At 43.5% G+C, this 23,633-nt stretch overlaps 1 pseudogene; it reads left to right on the forward strand.

Annotated features, from left to right (window-relative positions):
* Positions 1-1,094: 1,094 nt before the first annotated feature.
* Positions 1,095-2,035, forward strand: LOC142664418 (olfactory receptor 5V1-like; annotated as a pseudogene).
* The last annotated feature ends 21,598 nt before the right edge of the window (positions 2,036-23,633 follow it).

Here is a 23,633-nt window from a genome sequence, read left to right on the forward strand (position 1 = left end):
CTGCCATCTGCAATATGTAGATAGACAATTTCTTATACCAGGTATAAGATCTGCGCATAACTTCATATGGCTTCAAGACCTGGTCAGAGAGGTCGTCCCCACCCATGTTTTTGTTGTAATGAATAATACATATGGGTTTCTGAATTTTATTGGACGACCTCTTTTCTTTAGTTGGCATAGTGGCATCAGTGTGCACAGTAGTCAACATGAACACGTCTTTCTTATCGCGATAGTGAAGCGCTAGCATATTGCTGCAACGGAGAGCAGCAGATTCCCCTTTTTGAAGGTTTTTTCTCTTTAGAGCAACTGGAAATCCCTTTCTTTTATAGCGGATAGTACCACAGGCCCCTGTATTGGCAGCTTGGAGTCTTTGGAATAGGGGATGCCCTAATAATAGTTGTCCAGATATAACTTGTAGCCTTTGTGGAGCAATCGGCCCTTTAACTCCCAGACAATCTTGCCACTTGTTCCGATTTCTGGTGAGAAACCTTAATGATCTATCTGACTGTCCTTCCTCTGGTAGACACGAAAATCCAATGTATAACCTGTGCTGCTTTCACGTAGCTTATACAATTTGATTCCATATCTGGCACGTTTTGAAAGCTTATACTGTTTAAAATAGAGTCTGCCCTTAAATTTTACCAGAGATTCATTCATTACACAGGGCGGATGGAACCATAACTTAGATTGTGAACATCTCAGGAATGACATCATGACAGTGCTATCTGTCCCAATTACAGGAGATATCTACCATCAACAATTTGGCTTCACCAACTTTATCGTATAAGACCAGGTCAATACTTATACTAATGTTACCCCAGTTGACTACCATTCTTGGTTAACCTAAGACCATATAGTATTTGTGGAGCCTAGAAGTATCTCACAGTGTTATGTTTTTGAGGATTCTGATACACCGCTGTCACAATTACTGTTTTTGTACTTTCTTATGTTGATTTTTAAAATATCGGTGCCAATAAACCATTGACTCTTATTTTCCATAAATCTTAACACTAGTTCTGCAAGTATACGCTAAACCCCATCACTATACTTCATCTTACATTCATTTCGAATTTTATCCCAAAAAAAACAACAATATGTTGGACAATGCTGTGGAGAATGTAAACCAAACATTGGTGAGTACTTTTATTCTTCTGGGACTTTCCAATGTTTTTGGTCTTCAGATTATTTTCTTCTGGATGTTTTCAATGATGTACATGAAAACAATGTCGGGAAACGTCTTACTGATTAGACTCAACCCCAAACATCAGACCCCTATGTACTTTTTCTTGAGTAACCTCTCGATGATTGACATCTGCTTTTTCTCAACCGTAGTACCAAAAGTTTTACAAAACACAATATCCCCGGACAGGAGTATTTCCTTCGTGGGATGCAACACAGATGTATTTTCATTTGGCTTTGGGTGGCACTGAATGTCTTCTACTGGCCGTCATGGCCTATGATAGGTATACTGCTATCTGTAACCCATTATATTACACATCTATCATGGACAGGAGACTATGTGTAGGTCTGGTCACTGGATGTTGGATTTTGAGTTTTCTAAACTTATTTATTCTCACATTTTTAACCTTTCAGCTTCCCTACTGTAAGTCCAACCTCATTAGTCACTTTTTCTGTGAGATGCCGCCACTCTTTCGACTTTCTTGCCGAGATATTTGGTTCAATGAGGTGGCAGAGTACATCTCAGGTGCTATAGTTGCTCTTGGTTCTTTCTTGTTAATTCTTTTGTCCTACCTTTGCATTACCATAACTGTCTTCACGATCCGAAACAGTAAGGAACATCAGAAGGTGTTCTTGACATGTGCCTCACACATACTAGTGCTATCTCTCTAATATGGTGCCATCATGCTTATGCATTTACATCCTCGATCCTTCTTCAGAGCAGGATAGAGTTGTGACCATCCTCTACACAGTGGTGACTTCTATATTGAATCCCATTATCTACAGTATAAGGAACAAGGATATTCAAGAAGCCATCAAAAAAACAATGAGTATTGTAACACATAACTGGTTTTGATACCAACAAGAAAAGATTTTTTGCTATGAAGTTTGATCAGTTGACAATTGTAAATGGTGTTTTTTGATCTTCCTTGCCTTAAAAATATTTAAAATGGATTCGCAGCGATCCCACCCCGAAAAACGGAACTCAGAAATTTTTTTTTAATTAAACTTACCTAGGCAGTCTGTGTTTCATCCTCCTGGGATGACGCTTTATCCCATGTGACCGCTGCTGCAGCCAATCCTGGGCTGTAGCAGTGGTCACATGGATGAGATGTCTGCAGTTTTTCGCACGGAATTCCTTGCGGTGCACAGGGCGGATGCGGTGCGTGTTATTTCGCAGTGTATCCGCTACATGCGAACACTTTGTCTAGAAAAATATATAAAAATAACTGTATATATTTGGTACCGGCATTTACGTAACGGCCCATAGAATGAAGTCAGTGGTCTCTGAGCTAGTGGACGGAGCCTAGCGGCTATCATGTCTTCTATACCCTGAAGGGGGGATTTATTAAGGCCCCATGCATACGACCGTATTTTTGTCCACCCGTAAATACTGGCGTAAATAAGGGTCCTTGGTCACACGTATTCGACCCGTATTGCACCAGTATTTACGGACCCGTGCCTGTAAATACGGGTCCGGTGTCACCCGTATTCCACCCGTATTTACGGGCACGTTTTTGGCTGCAAAATTGCACTGCACTAATTGTCAGCCCTTCTCTCTATCAGTGCAGGATAGAGGGAAAGGACAGCCATTTCCGTAATAAAAGTAAATGAAATTCATACTTACCCGGCCGTTGTCTTGGTGACGCGTCCCTCTCTTCACATCCAGCCCGACATCCCTGGATGACGCGGCAGTCCATGTGACCCCTGCAGCTAGTTATTGGCCTGTGATTGGCTGCAGCGGTCACATGGGCTGTAACGTCATCCCAGGAGGCCGGACTGGAGGAAGTAGCAGGGATTTCTGGGTAAGTATGAACGTCTTTTTTTTTTTTTTTTACAGCTTTATCTATATTGTGATCGGTAGCCACTGTCCAGGGTGCTGAAACAGTTACTGACGATCGTTTAACTCTTTCAGCACCCTGGACAGTGACTATTTACTGACATCGCCTAGCAATGCTCCCATAATTACAGGTGCACACACGTAGTCACCCGAAATAGGACATGTTCTATCGTTTTCAACGGCACGGGTACCTTCCCGTAAGCATACGAGGAGGTACCCGTGACCAATAGAAGTCTATGGGCCCATAATTACGGGCCATAATTACGGGAGTTTTTACGGTCATGTGCATGGGGCCTAAGACTGGCATTTCATTCTCCAGTCATAATAACCAGAAAATTGGAGTAAGAGGCGGCACATTTATTAACCCCTTAATACCGAAGGTATTTTAAACCCTAATGACCGAGCAATTTTTTAAGTTTTTCCATGGTCGCATTCAAAGAGCTATAACTTTTTATTTTTCCGTCGGCATAGCTGTATAAGGACTTTTTTTGCAGGACAAGTTGTATTTTATAATAGCACCATTTTGGGGTACATATAAGTTATTGATTAACTTGTTATTAACGTTTTAAGTGGGGTACTGGAAATTTTTTGCGTCTTAATTTTACGCCGTTTACTGTGTGGTATATATAACACAATAACTTTTATTTTTAAACTTGTTTTTATTGAAAAGTGAGTTTGTTTTATCACATTATGAAGTATAAAAACAAATGTAAAGGACAACAGCGTCCCAATCAATACAACTAAGCACTCGCAGGTGCTGTACAAATCTCAACAATATTGCCATCCTGTTTACTTCACTACCCAAAAGAGGCATAATAAAATTCACAGATAGTACATCCATTCACTTACATTTTTCACAACTGTATAATGTTCATACAATATGTTTATATGTGAGAGGTCCGGGAGATCCACTACATTATCCGTCTCATCCCTACTCGCCTATCGTCTCCTCCCTCCCCTCCTCGCATCCACTGCCACCTCTAGTTCCCTTGGGGTGTACGTTGTCTCAGTGCTGTTGCACCATATGTCCCATATCTTATGGAAGTTGTCCGGCCGATCTCTATGTTTAAAAATGATACGTTCATAAGATATAGTGGAATTAACCATCTGCTTCCATACTGCAACCTTAGGAGGTCAGCGATCCATCCATCTCATAGAAATGCCTTTGCGGGCCAAGAAGAGGGTCTCCTGCAGAAATATTTTTGTATGACGGGACCATATGTCTTCCTCCAGTATTCCGAATAGACACAATTCTGGAGTCCCTTCTACAGGAAATGGTAGCATTAAGTTGAGGAAACCGATGATCTCTGACCAGTAAGAGCGGAGGTGTGGGCACATCCATACCATATGCCAGAAGTCAGCTGGGGCATGTGAACATTTCGGGCAAGCCGGTTCTCTTATGTATTTCATTTGAAATAGGCGCTGAGGCGTCACATACGCCTGATGGATATAGTACAGCTGGATGAGCTTATTATTAGCAGCAGGTGACACATGTAAGTGTGATTGTAGTAGGTCTTCAATGGTGTCCTCCGTCAAAGAAGGGATTAGTTGAGACCACCTGGAAATAATCGGCAGTGGAGCCGCCTTAGCCTTCTGTTCAATCAAGTGAGCGTAAATAGTAGAGATCAGACCTCTGGGGCCCTGTGACCGGACCACCCCGATGAGCGGGTAGGAGGAGATGGGTTGACGCTGTCTCGGAAACTGCTCAGCAAGGAGGTGACGCATCTGCAGATATCTGAAGAAATGTTGCAGAGGAAGCCGAAATTTTTCTTGCATTTGTTCGAAAGACAGAAGGATATTATTTTCATACACATCTCCGAGCACTGTGACACCTGCATCAATCCAGTATGCGGCATCTGGGAACTTTACCAAGGATTCCAGCACCGTGTTATGCCACAGAGGAGTTTCCGCGGGGATGTCTGAAGAACTCGAGATAGTCATAGCCACTTTCCAGGCTTCCCTTGCCACTCGACAGACAGGCAGTAAAGAGGATCTTGGCACTTCCTGATGGAACAACACCGGCCACAATGACTTATGTTCAGAATAGTCCAGTAACATACCCTCAAGGCCCGGGGGGCGTTTGGCTTGCGTCCAGGTGCCTAGGTATTTGAGTTGGCCGGCCAGATAGTATAGATAAATGTCCGGGAGAGCAATACCAGCCATCTCCTTCGGTCTTTGTAGCTTCTGTAAGGCCAGTTTTGACCTAGACCTTCCCCATATAAAGGAAATGATGAGAGTGTAAAGGATCTGCCAGGCACTGCTTCGGGGTTAATTCCCAGAATTAATCAGTCAACACCTGAGTGTACATCCCTGAGACAGACACCAGCTTCCTCCACTCAGGCTGGCAGGCTTAGGAGTGGGAGAGCCTATCGCAACCTGGCCAGACTCAGCTAGCTCCCGCCCTCGGTCTATTTAAGCCTGCTCTTCCTGTCCATCTGTGCTTGTGAATTCTTTCCTTGAGGTTTCCTGGCCCAGCTACAGCTCCTGCTACTTTTTGATCCTGCTCCATACAGACCCCGGCTTACCGACTACTCTTCTGCTTTTCGCTTTGTACCTCGCACTCTCCTGGCTTGACTCGGCTCGTTCACTACTCTGTTGCTCACGGTGTTTCCGCGAGCAACTGCCCATTTCCCTTGCTTGTATTCCCTTGTTTGTTTGTCGTGTTTGTCATGCACTCACTTGGGCGCACAGGTATTTCCCGTAAATATGAAACGTACTAAGATATTGCTTCCCTTTCAGGTCTCTTTTGGTGGTAGGTCTGCTACCGGCAGTGCCTTCGTGGATTCAGGGTCCTCTACTAATATCATGTCTGTGGAATTTGCTATGTCTCTCGCTATGCCTCTGATTGATTTGCCTAAACCTGTTCCGGTAGTGGGTATCGACTCCACTCCTCTTGCTAATGGTTATTTTACACAGCATACCCCTGTTTTTGAACTCCTTGTTGGCTCCATGCATTTGGAGCAATGCTCTGTACTATTGATGCAGGGATTATCGTACGATTTGGTTCTAGGTCTTCCCTGGTTGCAGTTGCATAATCCTACGTTTGACTGGAATACTGGGGAGCTAACCAAATGGGGTAATGAATGTTGTACGTCATGTTTTTCTGTTAATTCTATTTCTCCCCCTAAGGAGGTGAATACGCTACCCGAGTTTGTTCAGGACTTCGCTGATGTTTTCTCTAAAGAGGCCTCCGAAGTATTACCGCCTCATAGAGAATACGATTGCGCTATCGAATTGGTACCAGGAGCTAAGCTTCCTAAGGGTAGGATATTTAACCTTTCTTGTCCCGAACGTGAAGCCATGAGGGAGTATATCCAGGAATCCCTGGCCAAGGGTTACATTCGTCCCTCTTCTTCTCCGGTAGGTGCTGGCTTCTTCTTCGTAGGGAAGAAGGATGGGGGTCTTAGGCCATGCATTGACTACCGTGGCCTGAATAAGGTCACGGTAAGGAACCAGTATCCCCTTCCTTTGATTCCTGATCTCTTTAATCAGGTTCAGGGGGCCCAATGGTTCTCTAAATTGGATCTACGGGGGGCGTATAACCTTATTCGCATCAAAGAGGGGGATGAGTGGAAGACTGCGTTTAACACGCCCGAAGGCCATTTCGAATACCTCGTCATGCCCTTTGGGTTGTGCAATGCCCCTGCGGTCTTCCAGAACTTCATAAATGAGATTTTGAGAAATTACCTGGGGATATTTCTTGTAGTGTACCTTGATGACATATTGGTGTTTTCCAGGGACTGGTCCTCCCACATAGAGCATGTCAGGAAAGTGCTCCAGGTCCTTCGAGAAAACAAACTGTTTGCCAAAATCGAAAAATGTGTATTTGGGGTACAGGAGATACCATTTTTAGGTCAAATCCTCACTCCTCATGAATTCCGCATGGACCCTGCCAAGGTTCAGGCTGTGGCTGAATGGGTCCAACCTGCCTCCCTGAAAGCGCTACAGTGTTTTTTGGGGTTCGCTAACTATTACAGGAGATTTATTGCTAACTTCTCGGTCGTCGCTAAGCCTCTTACGGACCTCACTCGCAAGGGTGCTGATGTCCTCCATTGGCCCCCTGAGGCCGTCCAGGCTTTTGAGACCCTCAAGAAGTGCTTTATCTCGGCCCCCGTGCTGGTTCAGCCCAACCAAAGGGAGCCATTTATTGTGGAGGTTGACGCGTCCGAGGTGGGAGTGGGGGCCGTCTTGTCCCAGGGTACCAGCTCCCTCACCCATCTCCGCCCCTGTGCTTACTTTTCTAGGAAGTTTTCGCCCACGGAGTGTAACTATGATATTGGCAACCGCGAACTTTTAGCCATTAAATGGGCATTTGAAGAGTGGCGCCACTTCCTGGAGGGGGCTAGGCACCAGGTAACGGTCCTTACCGACCACAAGAATCTGGTTTTCCTAGAATCTGCCCGGAGGCTAAACCCGAGACAAGCTCGATGGGCGTTGTTTTTTACCAGATTCAATTTTTTGGTTACCTATAGGGCCGGGTCTAAAAATATTAAGGCGGATGCACTGTCGCGTAGCTTCATGGCCAGCCCTCCTTCGGAGGAAGATCCTGTTTGTATTTTGCCTCCAGGTATAGTCATTTCCTCTATCGAGTCCGATTTAGTCTCTGAAATTGCTGCTGATCAAGGTTCAGCTCCTGGGAACCTTCCTGAGAACAAGCTGTTTGTTCCCCTGCAATTCCGGCTAAGGGTACTTAGGGAAAATCACGACTCCGCACTATCTGGCCATCCAGGCATCCTGGGTACCAAACACCTCATTACCAGAAATTATTGGTGGCCTGGTTTGCCTAAAGACGTTAAGGCCTACGTCGCCGCCTGTGAGGTTTGTGCCAGGTCCAAGACTCCCAGGTCCCGACCAGCGGGCTTACTGCGTTCGTTGCCCATTCCCCAGAGACCTTGGACACATATCTCCATGGATTTTATCACCGATTTGCCTCCATCCCAAGGCAAGTCGGTGGTGTGGGTGGTGGTAGACCGCTTCAGTAAAATGTGCCACTTTGTGCCCCTCAAGAAACTACCCAACGCCAAGACGTTGGCTACCTTGTTTATCAAACACATCCTGCGTCTCCATGGGGTCCCCGTCAATATTGTTTCTGACAGGGGGGTACAATTTGTTTCATTGTTTTGGAGAGCCTTCTGTAATAAGTTGGGGATTGATCTGTCCTTCTCCTCTGCTTTCCATCCTGAAACCAATGGCCAAACGGAGAGGACTAATCAGTCTCTAGAACAATACTTAAGATGTTTTGTCTCTGACTGTCAATTTGATTGGGTTTCTTTCATTCCCCTCGCCGAATTTTCCCTTAATAACCGGGTCAGTAACTCGTCAGGGGTCTCTCCCTTTTTCTGTAATTTTGGGTTTAATCCACGGTTCTCCTCCGTTTCACCTGGTTGTTCCAACAATCCCGAGGTGGAGGTCGTTCATCGGGATCTGTGCACAGTCTGGGCCCAGGTTCAGAAGAACCTAGAGGCGTCCCAGAGCATACAGAAGGCTCAGGCCGATAGAAGACGTTCTGCTAACCCCCTGTTTGTGGTCGGGGATCTGGTGTGGTTGTCATCCAGGAACTTGCGTCTCAAGGTTCCGTCCAAAAAGTTTGCTCCCCGGTTTATTGGGCCGTATAAGGTCATTGAGGTCCTCAGTCCTGTCTCTTTCCGGCTGGAGTTACCCCCGTCTTTTCGTATACACAACGTGTTTCATGCCTCCCTCCTGAAACGCTGCTCCCCGTCCTTGGCCCCCTCGAGGAAACCTCCTGTTCCCGTCCTCACCCCTGAGGGGGTGGAATTTGAGGTGGCCAGGATCGTGGACAGCAAGATGGTCCAAGGCTCCCTCCAGTACCTGGTCCATTGGAGAGGATACGGGCCCGAGGAGAGGACTTGGGTACCCGCCCGGGATGTTCACGCTGGGGTATTGGTCAGGAGGTTCCACCTGCGTTTCCCCAGTAAGCCAGGTCCACTTAGAAAGGGTCCGGTGGCCCCTCATAAAAGGGGGGGGTACTGTAAAGGATCTGCCAGGCACTGCTTCGGGGTTAATTCCCAGAATTAATCAGTCAACACCTGAGTGTACATCCCTGAGACAGACACCAGCTTCCTCCACTCAGGCTGGCAGGCTTAGGAGTGGGAGAGCCTATCGCAACCTGGCCAGACTCAGCTAGCTCCCGCCCTCGGTCTATTTAAGCCTGCTCTTCCTGTCCATCTGTGCTTGTGAATTCTTTCCTTGAGGTTTCCTGGCCCAGCTACAGCTCCTGCTACTTTTTGATCCTGCTCCATACAGACCCCGGCTTACCGACTACTCTTCTGCTTTTCGCTTTGTACCTTGCACTCTCCTGGCTTGACTCGGCTCGTTCACTACTCTGTTGCTCACGGTGTTTCCGCGAGCAACTGCCCATTTCCCTTGCTTGTATTCCCTTGTTTGTTTGTCGTGTTTGTCATGCACTTACTGAGCGCAGGGACCGCCGCCCAGTTGTACCCCATCGCCTAAGGCGGGTCGTTGCAAGTAGGCAGGGACAGAGTGGCGGGTAGATTAGGGCTCACTTGTCCGTTTCCCCCCCCCCCCACCATTACAGAGAGACTCCAGTTGCCGGAAGAAGGACTTTGGTATAGGAGTGAATATATGTTGTAGAATATAAAGACTCTTAGGAAGTATCACCATTTTAATCAGATTAATTCGCCCCATGACCGACAATGGGAGGGCCGCCCATATCTTAAACTTTTCTCTGGCAACGGATAATAGAGGATACACATTGAGTTGTAGGGAGAGTGCCGCCTTTCTAGTAATAAGTATACCCAGGTATTTAAATTGGTCAACTACAGCAAGTCCTTCTCTCGTGGAGCCCGCCGACTGCGTTTCCCCAGGCTGTAAAAACAAGATGGTCGATTTGGACCAGTTAATGCGAAGTCCAGAGTAATCTCCAAAGGTGTTGATAAGATGCATCATTCTCGGGAGGGAAGACTGTTATAACATAATAACTTTATTCAGCGGGTCGTTACAATTGCGGAGATACCAAATTTATATAGGTTTTTTTATGTTTTCCCACTTTTACACAGTAAAAAACATGTTGTTTTTTTTCAACATTATTTGTTTTTGTGTTGCCGTATTTTAAGAGCCAGAACTTTTTTATTTTTTGACAGATGCAGCTGTTTGAGGGCTTTTTTTTTGCGGGACGACTTGTAGTTTTTATTGGTACCATTTTGGAGTACATGCGACTGTTTGATCACTTTTTATCACATTTTTTGAATGTAGGATAAACAGAAAACTGGCGTTGTTTTTTATTTTATTTTTTACGGCGTTCACTGTGCGGGTTAAGTAATGTAATATTTTTATAGTTGGGTTCGTTACAGACGCGGCGATACCAAATATGAGTAACTTTTTACTTTTTTTCATAATAAAGTACTTTGTAAGAGGAAAAAGTGGGTTTTTAATTTTTTGTTACTTGGGACTTTTATTTATTTATTTCAGACTTTATTTAACTTTATTTTTCTAGTCCCACTAGGGGACTTTACTGTGCATACTTTTGATCACTATTATAATACACTGCAATACTTCTGTATTGAGTGTATTATTGCCTGTCACTGTAAAACTGACAGGCATCTGTTAGGCCGGGCCTTTGTTAGGCCCTCAGGCTGCCATAAAAACCATCGGAAACCCTGCGATGAACACAGGGTACCAGTGGGGGGAGAGAGGGTTCTCCCTCCCTCTACAATCACTCAGATGCGGCGCCCGCTATTAAGTGCCGCATCTGAGGGGTTAAATATGATCGGAGACCACCGCTAGTGGTCTCCGATCGTTGCCCTGAAGCCCGAGGCTGTTAGCAACAGCCCGGACTTCGGCAGCACCCCGCACGATGCAGGAAAAGTTCTTCTGAAGCGCCAATGTGAAAAGGCGGCACTTCAGAAGAACTACCCCGAACATCTGACGTAAAAAGGCTATATGCCGGTCGTTAAAGGGGTTAAGAGCCGAACACCTCTTAACTAATGTTAAGCCAAATGTGCACCACAGCTGTGGCGCAATCATGGTGGCCGTGTAACGACCATTCCCCTCTTCCCATCGGGCAAACTGTAAAATAAAAAAATAGGTATACAAGTATATAAAGTCATCTAATAATAGTGCTACACAATGTATAAATAATGCTGCCATACAACTCATACTTAAAATTGCAAGTGAAAGGGCAAAATGTGGCGCCCCCTTCAGCATGAGCAGCTGAAGCACCCTGTGTGACCGCACGGATCGCAACACCCCTAAGGTCGGTCATTACGATATGGTTTTAGTTCCTACTCGCCCCTCTGTATACATGAGTATGAAGAATGAAGATAATGTAACAGAACCACTGCAGAACCAAGTCCAATGTACAGATACAGAACCAAGTATACAGCAGCGATAATATAGAGTCACGTAATAATATGCGAATGGAGCCGCCGCCTGATGCTGTACACCCCACCGCACCCCAAACCACTAAGGTCTTATTATTTACCCCTATTTGCCCCTCATGTCCCTGTATAATAAAGATGTAGAAATAACCCGACCACTGTAATGATAAAAAGATGAAAACCTCAGGATATAATCATAGAGACCCCAAATTACCTGATCAGGAAGAGGTTAAAAAGAAGTCATCATTTTAAAAAACCTGTAATTTTATAAAATCCTTCATGGCACATTGATAGTGTAATAATATAATGTTCTGATCTGATATTGAATATGAAATGTCAACCCGACTGAAGAGGAATATAAGGCTGTCCCCGCAGATTATCTCCACAGCCTCATGTTATAAGCAGAAGTATAACACAGATATTACATGCAGTCTATTAATATAAAGGCGGCATGTCCCTTTAAATTTTGTCACTGGTCAGCAGCCAATGATATCCCTGGATTTGAACTTGAAAAAACAACAACAGTCAGTGGTCCTCAGTCTGTTACAGGACAACGCGGAGTGAAGACGGACGTGGGTGAGTCCTCACATCCCATAATGTCATATAACTGACGCTGATTTATCTCGTCTCCCATGATCCTTCACTCACATTATTAGGAATTTGATGAGGATTTTATTTTTTCTCCTAAATCCTACTAAGACAAATGTCCTCCAATAGACAATTGACTGAATATTTTTTTTTCTTAGCGCCTCATGCCGACCAACCGGGCATCACAGAGGAAATACTTGCCTTGGCCATGGGACGAAGAAGAACCCAAAACTACACCAATGATGGATGGCCAGCTGAGCGAATATCTGAAGGTGGAGGTGGACAAGACGGAGCCAGAAGAGGCAGAGGACCGGGAAGAAGACGGACATGAGGAAGACAATGATGAGGAGGAAGAAGAACATGAGGAGGAAGACAAGAGCGAGGATGAAGTGGAAAGCATGGAAGTAGACACTCAGGAGGTTGAAGACCATGAGGAGGATGTAGAGACTGAGGAGGTTGAAGACAATGAGGAGGAGGAAGAGACTGAGGAGGAAGAGAAAATCGTAGAAGAGGTAAAAGAAACCACGGAAAAAGTCAGTATGAAGATGAGAAGAGTTCAACATCAGGCAGGAAGAAGATATAAGATCCGCCAGCATTCCCCCCTCCATTACATCCACAGCAACCTCAGAGGAAAAAGGAACATCATCTGGACCATCCTCCTCAGACCGATGTGCCGGTGATGTGTGGTACGGCACCATCCAAGCTGTAATACCATCAACAGCCATAACAACAACAACTGGTAAGTATAAAAAAATATAAATAAAATAAATAATTAACAATAGTGTAGGATTCTCATAATAATATTAGGCAGAGTAGTATAGTATACAAGTATAAATAAATAGCAGTAATAACATAATTTATATTAATGACATCAGCGGGTTTGATCCAGGATTCTTGGACTGATCGCCTTTTGCCGGGGTCAAGAAGGAATTTTCCCCCTGTGACACGAATTGGCCGAATGTGTACGGGGTTTTCGCCTTCTTCTGGATCAACAGCTTTAGGAGTAGGGAAGTAGTTTATAGTTTTAGCAAAATAATAATAGAAATAAAAGTAACAATAGCAATAATAATTTAACAGTAATAAATATATCATTATAATAGAATAATATTTAGAAATAACATTAGTATAATAATAAAAGAATAATATTAATAGTAATGAGAATAGCAATTATAATAGTATGATTATAAACAATATATTAATAATAATAATAATAATAATAATAATAATAATAATAATAATAGTAGTAAATTGTAATAGTTAGCAGCAGGTTAATATAATAGTATTAAGAAATAGCAATTGTATAATAATAATAATAATATCAATAATTGTAATAGCAAATATAATAGTATAGTATCATCAGAATCAGCATAACAATAATAGTAAAGTAAATTATAATATTTAGCAGCGAGTTTGATCCAGGGTTCTTGGACTGATCGCCTTTTCCCGGGGTCAGGAAGGAATTTTCCCCCTGTGACACGAACTGGCAAAATGTGACCAGGGGTTTTCGCCTTCTTCTGGATCAACAGCTTTAATGATAGGGCATAGGACTAGAGTAATGACAGTAGTAATAATAATAAGAATAGTATAATAATAATAATAATAATAATAATAATAATAATAATAATAGTAATAATATAATAATAGTAATGATAGTAATAATAAGAATAGTAGAATAATAGTAATAATAATAGTAATAATAGTAATAATAAGAATAGTATAATAACAGTAATGATAGGGCAATAATAATAATTGTTAGAAATAAATGATTAATTATAATTATAACCTTGTGTCGTCTCCTTTATTTTATTGTAATGAAGAAAAACATTTCATCTAAAACTATCCACATATTTTATATATTCCACTTTTCTATTAGTTCAAGTTTCATATTTAACCATTTTTTAGGTCGAAATTCAGTTTTGTGCTAATTTCATGCTATATCTTTACAATGGTAAAGAGCTCCATATCCTCTGTAACATCAGAGGTAAATGATACAATTCTGACTGCCTTCAGCCACCTCTAGGGGGAGCTTAGCGTGTCTGCATTATAAATGCATGGACAGTAAGTTCCTAGGCTCCTCCTAGTGGTGGCTGTAGACAGCAAGATATTTTATAATTAGTAAGGAACTGTCCAGCAACGACCATCTGCTTTGCTACATACACCCCATTGGATGTCCAGCTGCAGAAAATCCTTGTGATCAGCAATGATCAGTACAGGAGTCTCATTTTGTAGCTTCTATAGATAGTAATAGGAGTTTTGCAGCAGACCCTCTCATACTGTTCACTGGGGAGCCCTTGCTGTATTATTCCAGATAAAAGAACAAGTTTATGAAATAAATTTATATTATTGACCAAAACAATAAGAACTACATTCTGTGTATAAAGGTATTGCATGAAAACGTCTACACTAATTCCCAACACAAGAAATATAATAAGGCCCTGCCCCCGAGGAGCAACTATATCTAGGCTAAGGCTTCATGTACCTGATAGAGACTTTTGGTATTACACAATATATGGCATTGCCGGATTGGCCCACCGGAGGACCAGGGATACTCTGGAAGGCATGCTTCTGTTCATCAACCCATGTACCCAGCAAACATTGGCAGAGATATACCAAGCCTTTCTGCTGCCTGAAGCAAAAATTGAAATGGTGCCAACCCACTCCCTCAAATTCACACACAGCAGATTTCCTTTGGGAAATTTTTCACGTTGGAAACTTGTTTCACACAACTGAATAGGATTTATCTAAAGCCTATTTACATGATGTGGAAATAGATCTACATAGGATAGTATGTGCCTTATATCTTGCAGAATATAGCTGCAGTTTTGGCCTCAGATTTCACTGATCAATGTAAAAGCTCAAATCTGTGGTCAAATCAAGAAAAGAAATCCAAGGCAAAATCTGCAGGTAACAAAAATAAAACTATGCCGAGGATTCTTGGGGCTTTTGTGCTCAGCAGAAAACTTCTGCTGTATGTGATGCTATATCTGCTGGTCATCGGTAGGAAAAGGGTTAATGGGGACACCTCTGGTGGCCTATGGAAGTGGACGGCTTAATAGGCACATATCTGAGTCAAGTACCTGGTGTCCAGTGCTTTATTCCCCTCCTCAGGCTCCCACACAGTTTAAAGGGAATGTGTCGTGAATTAAACCTTGGGGTTTTTTTTAAGTAAGTTACTTATTTCTATTATATTTTTTTAGTTTTTTGCTGTGTATATTTTTTTTTCCCACATGGTGGAAAGAATTAAAAATGAAATAATAATTTGACATGTTTTCCTATGATGGCCACTTGAGGGAGCACTTCCCAGAATTACAGCAAGGTGAATAAGGCAAAGCAACATGACTCACAGCTGCTGTAAATGTGGGAGGGAATCTCAAAAGGCGGTTATCTAGGAAGTGAAGTTGAATATCAACCCATAGTTTTGATCTATCTTTTGACCAGAGTGACCTCATTTGGTCTAGGATCACTGCTCTATAATAGTGGAGAACTGAGGGAGTGTTTATGCCCCTTTCACGATGGGTTAAGTGTAAAGTGTTGGACTTAACTCTGGGTCTCGTCTTACCCCATATGAATTTTTGCACAATCGATTGAAGTTTGTTAAGATAAGATATAGGCAAGAAAATGGGAATGTTCCTGAATACATACAAGATTTTTGGCAATATAATCATCTTAACTCCCAGACAATCTTGCCACTTGTTCCGATATCTGGTGAGAAACCTTGATGATCTATCTGACTGTCCTTCCCCTGGTAGACACGAAAATCCAATGTATAGCCCGTGCTGCTGTCTCGTAGCTTATACAATTTGATTCCATATCTGGCACGTTTTGAAGGGATATACTGTTTAAAATAGAGTCTGCCCTTAAATTTTACCAGGGATTCATCAATTGACTAATTTTGGCTAGGAGCATAAAGATTACAAAAATTTTGAGAAAAATGGTTTAGAAGAGGTCGAATCTTGTACAAACGATTTTATGCAGGGGATTCATTTGGGGGGCACTGACTATTGTCATTATAGTGAAGAAATTTTGACAAAATCTCATAAGGGAATCTTGGAATTACTTTGGCAAAACCCGGGGTCCCATGTACGGGGCTTTCTTCCCAGTAGGATCTTATGTGGTTGTGTTTTACAATGGCCATTACTAGTGTAAGCAGCAGAAACTAAACTAATCAAGCCAACTAACCTACTATTCCTGCCTGCCTATTCTAACCCACACTGGACACAGGGAATACAAAGTATATAGTTCCTATAATCCTTGTAAATGTATGTATGTATGTATGTATGTATGTGTATATATAGATATATATATCTATATATACAGTACATATACACAATTGTATTCCCCTTACAAGCGCTACAGCCCGCTCCAACCCGTAGAGTCCAGCGTATATAACAAAATAACATTGTGCGAACCAAAGGAGAAACCGAAACTATGCAGAAGCGGGTGTAGTATCTGTGCACGTACATGAGCGAGAAGAATAGGGCGAGCAGCGGTGACACACATTACACCACGTAACTTCACCTCCTATAGAAAATGTGTGCAGAAAGAAAGAACAGCTGAGATTGTCACATGTAGCAGACTTGAGTTTGTCATTTGGCACAATTTATAACATAATCATTTTTTTTTTATTTCTGCTTTATCCGGGACTGCAGGCAAACCTCCTGTATTATCTTATCTCAGAGCGGTATCATCTCATTAAAGAAATGCTGTGATTACAAGTTCAGCACTGCTACATCACTATATGGTACATGGTACATATTCAGAAACATGTAACGATGTGTGAGCACTTATTCTCAGCATGAAAGTCCTGTTCACATTACAGATATTATCTATCCGGTATTTCTGGCGTCCTCCATAGGGCACAATGTAAAACATACGGTAACCACTAGGATGTCATTCTTTACCCGGGGAGAATAGCGCAGCATTTCTTTCTGTTATGTGGTCACCGGCATAGTCTACATTGTGATATAATGGACTGTAATGTATAGAGCTGCAGTAATGTCACGTGTCTATCATCTGCTGTGTCCGTCCTTAACCCCTTAAGGACACCGCCATTTTTTGTTTTTCCGTTTTTCACTCCTCGCGTTCCAAGAGCCATAACGTCTTTATTTTTCCGTCAGTAGAGCGCTGTGAGGGCTTATATTTTGCGGGAGGAGTTGTAGTTTCTACTGGTAGCATTTAAAGTACCATATAATTTACTGGGAAGCTGAAAAAAACTTATTTGCGGGCTGAAATTGGAAAAAACTGTGATTCCTACATTATTTTTTGGGTTTTGTTTTTACGTCTTTCACCGTGTGGTATATCGTAATTTTTACAGGCATCTGTTAAGACCTGCCACAGGGCGATGAGCTATGGGAGGGGGCCTCCCCCCTCTTTTCAACACCTCATTAGCACCGCAGCATTTGAGGGGTTAAACATTCGGGAACAGCACGATCGCTGTTCCTGCCTGTTAGTCCCAAGTGTCAGCCGACATCCGCAGTGTATGGAGCGTGCTCAGCGTGTGAGCGCGCTCCATACTTCTTAAACTGCACCAGCATATATCGGTGCATTCTGTTGCGTTAAGGGGTTAAAGGAGAACTCCACCTACATGGAGGAGAAGTATAATCACAATACTACAGTATAAACATTGTCATTTCTCATTCTGCTTTCAGCGTCCGATTAACCGCCTGAAATTTCCCCCGATTGCTCAATGTCAGGAGAAATGTCCGGACCTGACGTCTGCAGCGCCATGTAAGTAGTCAGTACTGGTGACCTATATCTATTATACTACAGGTCCATTACAGGGGAACTCTATCAGGAGGAGAAGTCTCTCCCCGTCTTCTCTACTAATATGTGACATTATATATATATATCTATAGTTACTCCCCTTATATTGCTGCGTCCAGCGCTGGAGGACGGCGGCCATCACTACTGATGTATATTATTGTATCGCTACTCACAGCTCATGTAGGAAACACATGAACAATTCTCCGTAGTCTGGAATATGTTACACGGCTCATAGAATATCTGCAGTCATCCAGCGTGGAAGTGCCGAGAGAAATCAGGAATTGCAGGACTAATATAGAACTGTCTCTATTCTATACAGATGGAGCATCTCCTGCTTACATGGCGGAGCAGCCACATATACAGCGGTGTAAGAAGTCCCGTATTCCCGTCCCCAAGGACAAGAAGAACATGTCCGGAGAAGGGAAGACCAAGCTGCCGGCAGTACAGATGGGGAAGAGTTTAGTGGCGCAGACAAATGCTTCCATCAGTCATCCAGGTACTTCTACTTTACTCCATTATATAGATAATAAACAATAATCATAAAGGACATCAGACACCCGACAAACCCGAGTGCTGAGCATCTATATCATGGACCTGGTGGCTGCTCCCACTAAACAGTCCCTATTGTGGTAGTCAATATTGTGCCATCTCTCACTGAGCCCCCTTGGCCAACTACAAGCCAATAGACAAATCACGTGCGGGCGCTACCCTGCCCCCATAGACATGTACAAAGCAGGTAGGATTTTAAAATGGTCAACATGGATCACATGACCCCTCCTGACGCTTCTGATTGGCCTAAAGGGCTCAGCGAGTGTCGGCAAACTTATTCTGAAGACGTCATCAGCGTTCATGTCATATCAGTCATTCTACATTTATTACTACGCAGTTGTACACGCTCAGCCCATGGAGAGACCTGAAGTGAAGCGCCTCTCCAAGCCCAAGATGGCCGTCTGTGAAGCCCTGGAGCTGCTGAGCAAGAACGACTGGTGAGGACAATGACACAGAGGATGGGTAGAAACAGATATAATGTGCCGTTTATATCACTAAGTCCTATGTATCATCTACAGGGAGAAGAAGATCGCCGGTCTACAGGTCGTCCGCTCCCTCTCTGTCCACCATCAGGATGTTGCTGCACTGAGGATCCAAGAGCTGCATGCCGCCGTCACCCATGAGGTTATTATACACCTCTAATAATAGTCCCTTCTATTATACACTGATCCTAAATTCAGTCTTACATCTGATGTGTATGGTGAGGGTGCTGGTGATGTGGGACCAGAAATGACTCAACTCCATATTATTTAGGATCTCTGGGTAGGACGCATTGTACAGAAGCAGAATCACCGTATATATTGTATAAATAAGAGTATAATTAATTACACTAAACATTTCTACCAGTAGATGTCAGGGTAGAATATTATACTACAGCACAGTATACAGGTCTATATAAAACTACTTTGTGTTCCATGGCGATCATGGATGGATGAATAGATAGATCCTCAAAATGGAGTTTGATAGCACACCATGTGGTAAAGCCCGGTAGTGCAAGGTAAACGGGGTAGTTTTAGGCTAGGATTACACAATAGATTTTGATGGATATAGTTGTAGCAGTGGAACAATTGGCCAACTAGTAATGTCCTGGTTAGGACTGCCAGATAACGATACAACAAAGTACCTACTTATCCAACAATCGTGATCTTTTTACAAACACAAACTACTCGATCGGCTTATAACTGGTGACATGTCAGGGGACATTTCCTCTCTGGCAGAGTTGGGTGAACATCACCCGGGTAGCCTTGTCCTTAACATGAAATATAACCATTGACAATTTTGATAACAGTGATCCTTTGTTTGTCAACTTTTCGTTCTCCTACTGATCTGACCCGTTCTTCTTTCATTTACCTACAGGTGAAGAATTTAAGATCAGCGGTGTCCAGAGCTGCCATGGTCTGCCTAGGTGACATGTTTCAGGGGCTACAGGACAAGATGCTATACGGACTTAACATCTCCGTCCGTCTCCTTCTGCAGAAGAGCGGAGAATGTAACACCTTTCTCCGTGACGCAGCAGAGGAGGCCTTGTCCTCCATGGCCCGTAACATCCACCCGGGCAGAGCGCTCGCCGCCCTCATTGACGGCGGGTTAAGGTATTTCTATATGTTGAGTACAATAGGTGTCATATTGTAATACTATAAAGATATGAGAAATTGTCTAAAAGTTTTTTATCGAGTCCAAACAATAAATTCTATATTAACCCTTTCTACCCTTTAGTTTTTACAGTCATCTTAACTCGACAGTGAGATCCTGTGCAGCCAAACAACTATACACCATCGTGCTGAGGAGCGGAGCCGATTACATCCTGTCTGGTGGCAGCGGCATTACCGACAGGGCTATACCAGCCATCACCCGGTCTGCCCAAGATGGCTGCCCTGAAGCCAGGTGAGATACCTTCATATAGACTATATACACAATGTCCATGGACTGCTATTAGGAGCTCAGATGTAAAACCAATGGAAATAGAAGGGTGACAAGTGAATGCTTCATAATGAATGGAAGCTGCTGATTTTGGCTCTTGAAGAACCTTATTCAGACATGAGAAGACAGAAGCGCTGACATTTTATTCTTATTATTCAGCGTTGCCATTTACAAGTCATAAAACCTGTGTGACAAGTATTGGGGATCTGCGGGGGCGGCTGTACTGGGTGTCACTCAGCTTTTCTATAGACAGATTGGGGATAACTCATGTAGCCGTGTAAATATATCTTATATCAGTATCTTCATGTCTCATATAGATTTCTATAGTTCTTGTTGATGTTTATTTAACCATAAATTATATGTGACAGGATGCACGGCCGGAACACCCTGCAGCTTCTGGCTCATCACCCCAGATGTATGCCGATGGTGAGGAAGTATGTGACACCGCAGAACCTTCCCGCCATTAAGAAAATGATACGCAACATCATGTAAATCCTGCAGGCGTCAATCATTGAACATTTAAAAAAAACAAAAAAATAAAACTTCTCCCTTCACCCCTTTCCCGTACCAACAAGAGAAGTGTTCCTGGAATGGGATTGGCGCCTGATAGATAAGACCTGGAAGCCGACGCTCCTCATAACATCGGTGTAACAAAGAAAAGCGGATTTCCCGCCTGTCCCCTCCCCCTCCCCTCACCAACAAGAGAACTTGGAGAACGGACTGTTTTATTATTTCTCTTCTTCTTCATCATCTCTGTTACTAATAAAGGGGCTGAACTAGAAATGAATGAGGAATAAAGATAACAAGATGGAACTTCTTAACAATTTCTTCCACTCAGTAAATACAGAACTCTGTGATCACTGTGGAATATGTATAGTGACGGGGGAACCGGGAATGTCATGTGGTAAAGTGAGACGTCCTTCTGTAGTGCCCATTGCTGATAACTTATAGGAATATGTATAGTGACGGGGGAACCGCGAATGTCATGTGGTAAAGTGAGACGTCCTTCTGTAGTCCCCATTGCTGATAACTGATAGGAATATGTATAGTGACGGGGGAAAGGGGAATGTCATGTGGTAAAGTGAGATGTCCTTCTGTAGTCCCCATTGCTGATAACTGATAGGAATATTTGGACTATTAGCAACACAGACCCTGAGGATACCAAAACTAGAAGTGGCACCAATGATTGACAGATGGCTGTATCTCTTATGGGTGTACTCCTGCAGACTGGCTGTATATGGGGGCACTATTGCTCTGTTGAGTGTGCACTTTTGCAGGTTTAGGCATTATGCGGGCACTGTTGTAGGTCATGTTTGCTATAAAAGCTCTGTTTCAGGTTAGTTCTGTCATGTGGCACTGTTACAGGTTAGTTCTGTCATGGGGCACTGTTACAGGTTAGTTCTGTCATGGAGCACTGTTACAGGTTAGTTCTGTCATGGGGCACTGTTACAGGTTAGTTCTGTCATGGGACACTGTTACAGGTTAGTTCTGTCATGGGGCACTGTTACAGGTTAGTTCTGTCATGGGGCACTGTTACAGGTTAGTTCTGTCATGGGGCACTGTTACAGGTTAGTACTGTCATGGGGCACTGTTACAGGTTAGTTCTGTCATGGGGCACTGTTACAGGTTAGTTTTGTCATGGGGCACTGTTACAGGTTAGTTCTGTCATGGGGCACTGTTACAGGTTAGTACTGTCATGGGGCACTGTTACAGGTTAGTTCTGTCATGGGGCACTGTTACAGGTTAGTTCTGTCATGGGGCACTGTTACATGTTAGTTCTGTCATGGGGCACTGTTATAGATTAGTTCTGTCATGGGGCACTGTTACATGTTAGTTCTGTCATGGGGCACTGTTACAGGTTAGTTCTGTCATGGGGCACTGTTACAGGTTAGTTCTGTCATGGGGCACTGTTACAGATTAGTTCTGTCATGGGGCACTGTTACAGGTTGGTTCTGTCATGGGGCACTGTTACAGGTTAGTTCTGTCATGGGGCACTGTTTCAGGTTAGTTCTGTCATGGGGCACTGTTTCAGGTTAGTTCTGTCATGTGGCACTGTTACAGGTTAGTTCTGTCATGGGGCACTGTTACAGGTTAGTTCTGTCATGGAGCACTGTTACAGGTTAGTTCTGTCATGGGGCACTGTTACAGGTTAGTTCTGTCATGGGGCACTGTTACAGGTTAGTTCTGTCATGGGGCACTGTTACATGTTAGTTCTGTCATGGGGCACTGTTATAGATTAGTTCTGTCATGGGGCACTGTTACATGTTAGTTCTGTCATGGGGCACTGTTACAGGTTAGTTCTGTCATGGGGCACTGTTACAGATTAGTTCTGTCATGGGGCACTGTTACAGGTTGGTTCTGTCATGGGGCACTGTTACAGGTTAGTTCTGTCATGGGGCACTGTTTCAGGTTAGTTCTGTCATGTGGCACTGTTACAGGTTAGTTCTGTCATGGGGCACTGTTACAGGTTAGTTCTGTCATGGAGCACTGTTACAGGTTAGTTCTGTCATGGGGCACTGTTACAGGTTAGTTCTGTCATGGGGCACTGTTACATGTTAGTTCTGTCATGGGGCACTGTTATAGATTAGTTCTGTCATGGGGCACTGTTACATGTTAGTTCTGTCATGGGGCACTGTTACAGGTTAGTTCTGTCATGGGGCACTGTTACAGGTTAGTTCTGTCATGGGGCACTGTTACAGATTAGTTCTGTCATGGGGCACTGTTACAGGTTGGTTCTGTCATGGGGCACTGTTACAGGTTAGTTCTGTCATGGGGCACTGTTTCAGGTTAGTTCTGTCATGTGGCACTGTTACAGGTTAGTTCTGTCATGGGGCACTGTTACAGGTTAGTTCTGTCATGGAGCACTGTTACAGGTTAGTTCTGTCATGGGGCACTGTTACAGGTTAGTTCTGTCATGGGACACTGTTACAGGTTAGTTCTGTCATGGGGCACTGTTACAGGTTAGTTCTGTCATGGGGCACTGTTACAGGTTAGTTCTGTCATGGGGCACTGTTACAGGTTAGTACTGTCATGGGGCACTGTTACAGGTTAGTTCTGTCATGGGGCACTGTTACAGGTTAGTTTTGTCATGGGGCACTGTTACAGGTTAGTTCTGTCATGGGGCACTGTTACAGGTTAGTACTGTCATGGGGCACTGTTACAGGTTAGTTCTGTCATGGGGCACTGTTACATGTTAGTTCTGTCATGGGGCACTGTTATAGATTAGTTCTGTCATGGGGCACTGTTACAGGTTAGTACTGTCATGGGGCACTGTTACAGGTTAGTTCTGTCATGGGGCACTGTTACAGGTTAGTTTTGTCATGGGGCACTGTTACAGGTTAGTTCTGTCATGGGGCACTGTTACAGGTTAGTACTGTCATGGGGCACTGTTACAGGTTAGTTCTGTCATGGGGCACTGTTACATGTTAGTTCTGTCA

This window comes from Rhinoderma darwinii, chromosome 12 (genome assembly GCF_050947455.1).
Source record: "Rhinoderma darwinii isolate aRhiDar2 chromosome 12, aRhiDar2.hap1, whole genome shotgun sequence".
Lineage (NCBI taxonomy): Eukaryota > Metazoa > Chordata > Amphibia > Anura > Rhinodermatidae > Rhinoderma > Rhinoderma darwinii.